Source organism: Molossus molossus, unplaced genomic scaffold, assembly GCF_014108415.1.
Source record: "Molossus molossus isolate mMolMol1 unplaced genomic scaffold, mMolMol1.p scaffold_m16_p_2, whole genome shotgun sequence".
In the NCBI taxonomy this organism is placed as follows: Eukaryota; Metazoa; Chordata; class Mammalia; order Chiroptera; family Molossidae; genus Molossus; species Molossus molossus.
Genome location: NW_023425355.1, coordinates 28,215,492 through 28,221,812, shown reverse-complemented (window position 1 = coordinate 28,221,812; position 6,321 = coordinate 28,215,492). Strand labels below are relative to the sequence as shown.

The 6,321-nt window shown below is 40.5% G+C and overlaps 1 pseudogene; it reads left to right on the top strand.

Moving 5' to 3' along the window:
* Nucleotides 1–919: 919 nt before the first annotated feature.
* LOC118636152 lies at nt 920–2,708 on the top strand (annotated as a pseudogene).
* The last annotated feature ends 3,613 nt before the right edge of the window (nt 2,709–6,321 follow it).

Below are 6,321 nucleotides of genomic sequence, written 5' to 3'. Positions count from 1 at the left end.
TCTAAAGAAATTCAAACTGCCCCTCATACTGATGAAATAGTTTTTGAGAGAAAATTTCCCTTTATTAGAAGTATTCCAACTAATAAATTAAAGAATTACAGAATTGAAATATCACCATCATAAACTCCCAACAAAATAATTAAGCAATCATTGTCAATGGACACTAATACCACACAAAAAATAGATTCAGCCAGATATTCTGTACCTCTTGATAGAAGTACACACCACACTTATTAAATATTCTGGCCAAAAAATCAATCCTGAATTAGATCAAGGCTCTAGATCTACCAATTTACAGGAAATATAGATAATATGTTTACAAACACTACAAGAATTAGACCAGCAAAATCCAGAATATGAGAAACTTCACAAGATAAACAAATTGTTTTCTTCAACAAATTAATTTAAAGAATAACTTTAAACTAAAATAAAGGGGCAGGGAACCAATAACTTGATACTTAAGAGACATCAATGAAATAAAATGTATGGATGGTATTCAGATACTGTTTCAAACAAACTCTAAAAGAAAAAATTAGGCAACTAGGAAAATTAGAACATGAAATGGAAATCTTATAATATTAAGAAATATTGTTAATTATTTTCTGAATAATAGTGATATTAAAGTTGTTTTTCTTTAAAGTCCATATTATTTATATGGATTAAATAAGATTGCCTATAAATTGATAATTGCTGATTTTGTTGATGAATATGGTAATTTGTTAACTGTTCTACTTTTATATATGCATGTTTGAAAAATAAAAAGTAAGAAGTATATATCTACAGTGTCCCTTCTACAAATTCATGTCCCTATTAAGAGTTAAACTCATCATGGTCATAAGTGCACCATTGTCTAGTTTGGTGGAAATGGTTCAGGAAAAGCCATAATGAGGTCATAAAAGAAAGTATAATTAAATGAATTATGAAGGTCAAGCATAGTAAGTCACAAAAAGTAAGCTACACCCTTCAACCAGCCATTGGCACTCATGATATCTTTAAGAAGGTAAAAGTAGTCCCGGCCAGTGTTGTCCAGTGGTTAGAGCGCCGAACCACGGACCAAAGGGTCACAGGTGCATATGGGAGGCAACAAATAGATGTGTCTCTCTCCCCCTCCCTCCCTTCCACTCTCTCAAAAAATCAATGGAAAAATATCCTCAGGTGAGGATTAACAAAAAAAGAAGGTAAAAGTAATAATAGAGCTTTTTAGATATTCTTGAAATTTTCTTTTATTGGAATCTGTGCACCTGGTAATGGACTAATGATGAGTTAGTTCTTTAAAAAAAAAAAAAAAACTTTGCCCTGGCCAGTTTGGCTCAGTGGTTAGATTGTTGGTTTATGCACCAAAGGATTGCAGGTTCAATTCCTATTCAAGAGCACATACCTGGGTTGTAAATTCAATCCCCCACCCGGGTCAGGGCATATGAGGGAGGCAACCAAGTCTCTCATATCGATGTTTCTCTCTTTCTTTCTCTCTCTCACTCACTCCCCTTACTCCCTCCCTTCCACTCTCTCTAAAAGTCAGTGGAAAAAATATCCTTAAATAAGGATTACCAAAAACAAAAAAATCTAAAAAAAAAAGATTTTTATCATCTGCAGTCTTTACCCTCACCTCCAGCCTCCTCCTTTGTCATTCTTCCCTATCTCAGTAAAGGCTACCATCATCCCATCCAATAAGTTGCTCAAGACAAAAACCTAGGAATCATTGACATGTACTTCTCCTTCATTCTCCACATCTAATTCTTTGCCAGTTGTTAATTTGCAAATAATATGGTTACCTCTGCCTGGAATTCTTCCTCACTGCCTACTTCTTGACCCCATTCCTCTGGATAGCTCCTAGTTATGCTTCAGATACCAAGTTCATCTCTCTCTCTCAAGAAGGCCTCTGGCCCGGCCAGTATGGCTCAGTGGTTGAGTGTGACCCATGCACCAAGAGGTCACCAGTTTGATTCCCAGTCAGGGCACATGCCCAGGTTGTGGGCCAAATTCCCCGTGGGGGGCGTGCAGGAGGCGGCCAACCAATGTTCTCTTTCATCCATGTTTCTATCTCTCTCTCCCTCTCCCTTCCTCCCTCTCTAAAAACATCAATACTTTAAAAAAGAAGAAGGAGGGGCCGCCCTGCCCCGCCTCAGCCGGCCGGGTGGCCTTGGAGTCGTGCCGCAACCCCTCTGGCCAACATGGCGCTCCGAGCCAGCGCGATGCGTGCTGGCCACCGCCTGCAGCCTGCGCTGTGTGGGCGCCCGCCGCGCCCTGCTCACCTGTCCCTGGGGCCTGAGGGTGGGCGCCTTCCGGTCGCTGCGCACCAGCTGCAGTCTGCTCTTGGTGCGTAAATTCACAGAAAAACATGAATGGATAACAACAGAAAATGGTATTGGAACAGTGGGAATCAGCAATTATGCACAGGAAGCTTTGGGAGATGTTGTTTACTGTAGTCTGCCTGAAATTGGGACAAAACTGAACAAACAAGATGAGTTTGGTGCTTTGGAAAATGTGAAAGCTGCTAGTGAACTGTATTCTCCTCTGTCAGGAGAAGTAACTGAAATTAATGAAGCTCTTGCAGAAAATCCAGGACTTGTCAACAAATCTTGTTATGAAGATGGTTGCCTGATCAAGATGACATTGAGTAACCCTTCAGAACTAGATGAACTAATGAGTGAAGAAGCATATGAGAGATACATAAAATCTATTGAAGAGTGACACTGGAACCCGCCCCGCTAAATAAAGTAGTATGAAACAACTTAATCTAGCATAGTTGTCTTAAATTAGTGGTGGATAGCAATGCTATTGGATAAAAATAACCCTTAACTTTCTAATGATGGCAGATAAACACAATATGCGTCTTTTTCACAACACCCTATGATTTTAGGCTAGGTTACAGTTATAATATTCAGAATTCCTGAAATTATCTGTGGTGAAACTAGTTAAGAAAATTATGTATTTCAAGGATAATATTATTTTAAGCCTTATATAATGTTGTAACTTGCTTACATGAGTCTCTGGATTTGGGTCAAAATACTTAATAATCTTTCCATTGGAAACAATGGGCATTAGAAAAAAGTTTTTGTTAGTTGTTATGGTGTCAGATGATGAACAATACTGTCTTAATTGAGCAATACACTGAGTTTGCTGGTGCTATTTTTATACACTGAAGCAGCAACCTTGCAGGAAAACAAGAAAGTTTAATAATAAAACATTCAACTTCTTCATTAAAAAAAAGAAGAAGAACAAAGAAGGAGGAGACGGAGGAGGAGGAGGAGAAAAGGAGGAGGAAGAGGAGAAGGAAGAGGAGAAAAGGAGGAGAAAAGGAGGAGGAGGCCCTGGCCGGATTGGCTCAGAGGTTAGAGCATTGGCCCGCAGACCAGAGAGTCCTAGGTTTGGTTTCCACTAAGGGCACATACCTTGGTTACAGTTTGTCCCTGGCCCCATTGGAGTCGTGTGGGTGGTGACCAGTTGATGGGTCTGTTTCTCTCTCTCTCCCTCCCGCTCTATCTGAAGATAAATGCAAAAATGTCCTCGGGTGAGGATAAAACAAAAAAAAAAGAAGAGGAGAAGGAGGAGGGGGAGGAGGAGGAGGGGGAGGGGGGAGGAGGAGGAACGGGAGGGGGAGGGGAAGGAGAAGAAGAAGAAATCCTCTGGCCCCCGCTCATGTGGCTCAGTCAATTGAGCATCAACCCATGGACTGAGAGATCTCAGTTCAACTCCCAGTCAGGGCACATGCCCAGGTTGCAGGATCAATCCCCAGTAGGGGGCGTGCAGGAGGCAGCCAATTGATGTTTTTCTCTCATATCGATGTTTCTTTCTCTCTTTCCCTTTCTCTCTCTCTAAAAATAATCAATAAAAACATATTTTTTAAAAAGTCCTCTACCCCCCCACCCCTTCTTCTGGGGATTCTCAGTCTGGGGGGAAAGATAAACCACAGAACTTATATTCATGTGTGCATGAACAATGGACATGGACAACAAAGCTGGGGACAGGGCAGGGAGGGTGGGGGAGAGGGTATCAGTGGGGGGAAAAGGAGAAACATCTATAACAAAAATTAATTAATTAATTAAATTTTTTAAAAAGTCCTCTAAACCTGACTCGTCCACTCCCAACCTGACTCGTCCACTCCCAGATAAGAAAAAGCGCCTCTCCCGTTATAGCCTTTACCACACTGAATTATAATTTTTTGTTGAATATACTTTTCTTCCCTTAGACTCTCAGCTCTATAAGAGGAATAATCAGGTATGACTTGTTTTATTTCCAGCATTTAGCATATCGAATAGCACCATGTAAGTACTCAAAAATGGTTGTTAAAATGAAAAACCAATAATCCTTGTATTGCTTTGGGGAGTTCCCTGTTCTGAAGGTGACATAACTGTTTTATTAATGGAGACTGGGGATATTGGCTCAGAAAACATCAAACTAGTCTAATTGTTATAACATTTTCATATCCTGATGTTATACCTACCCACAGATTGTGAGACATTCTATTACCAAGGTCTGTGTCTAGGAGTGAGTTTGCACTTTAAGTGTACCTGCTATTTAAATATATTTTTATTGATTTTTTTTTTTTTAGAGAGAGAGCAGAAGGGAAGGGGAGAGAGAGATAGAAACATGGATGAGAGAACATGGATCGGCTGCCTCCTTCATGGCCCCTACTGGGGGTCAAGCCTGCAACCTGGGCCTGGGCCCCAACCAGGAATGAAACCAGAGACCTCCTGGTGCATGGGATAACCCTCAATTCACTGAGCCATATGGGCTGGGCAAGTGTACCTGCTATTTAAAGTCAATTCCCCACCTGTACTCTGCATTCATTCTTGTACAGTATCTTCAGAGACTTTTCCTACTTTAATCTCTTCCTCTCTACTAAATCATTCTAAGCCTGATCACTCATCTTTATTATTTTTTTAATCTTTGTCTGAAGATAGTTTCTCCATTTATCTTCAGATAGAGTGGGAGGGGGAGAGAGAGGGAAACATTGATGTGAGAGACACATCCATTGGATGCCTCCCAGACGACTCCAACCAGAGCCAGGGACCAAACCACAACAAAGGTATGTGCCCTTGACCAGAATCGAACCCGCAACTCTTTGGTCCAAGGGCTGATGCTCCAACTGCTGGGCCAAACCAGCCAGAGCTGATCACTCATCTCTAAAAAGACCTCCCTTGAGCCCTGTCTGGTTTGCCTCAGCAGTTGGAGCCTCGGCTTGCGGACCAGGGCGTCACGGGTTTGATTTCAGTAAAGGGCACATACTTTGGTTGTGGTTCAGTCCCCGGCCCTGGTTGGGGTCATGTGAGAAGCAACCAGTTGATGTGTCTCTCTCACATAGATGTTTCTCCCTCTCTTTCTCTCCCCCTCCCACTCTGTCTGAGATAAATGAAAAAAATATCCTCAGATGAGGATTTTAAATAAATAAATAAATAAAAAGACCTCCCTTGATTCCTACTCCTGTCTACCTACCACTCAATTTCTCAAAAGCTGTTGAGAGTAAAATTTTCTAAAGAGTTATCTATTTTCATTAACTCCTCTTCCTAATCTCCCATTTACTTTTCAGTACACTCCAAAATGGCTTCCATCTCCATCATGCCACTAAAACTACTCTTATACAACCACTGAAAAACTCCATGTTGTGAACATGTTTCTGTTGTCATCTTACCTGATGTCCTATGATAAATCCTTTTTTGAAACAGTTACCTCTCTTGAATCCTGAGATATTACTCTTTACTAATTTTCCTCTTAGCCCATTAACCACTTTTTCTCAATCTCCTCTGCTGAAGTCTTCCATATGTTGGGGTTCCTCTGGACTCTTTTCTAGACCCTCTTCTCATGTCCCACTCTACCCTTTTCCTGAGAGATACTCTAACAATTACATTTACAGTCAATATTCTGGTGACTCCAGCCCAGTTGTCTCTGCCGAGCTTCAAATTCATATACCTAACTGCCTACTGGACATCTCCACTTGATGTCCCTTGGGTACTTCAAATTCAACATGTTCAATGCTAGAGTTATCATATTTTTTCCAAATGTGCTCCTCTTCCAATGTTACTTATATCATGGGCACTACCATCCAATCAGTTGCAGTAACTAGAAAACTGGAGTAATTCTTGATTTATCCTTCTCCTTTATCCTTAATCAGCCATGAAATCCTACTATTTGCATAGAATTAATATCTTTTGAATCTCTCCAACTATCTTTTCCCCATTTCCAGGACTAGAAGCCCTAAAAATTAAAAAGATTGAGGTGCTCTCATCTCTACTATAATTCAATAATACTAAACTCACATGTATGTTAAAATTAAAATTGCTTTTAGCAAAGACTCCCTCCTTGACTAAACTTTAGTTAGGC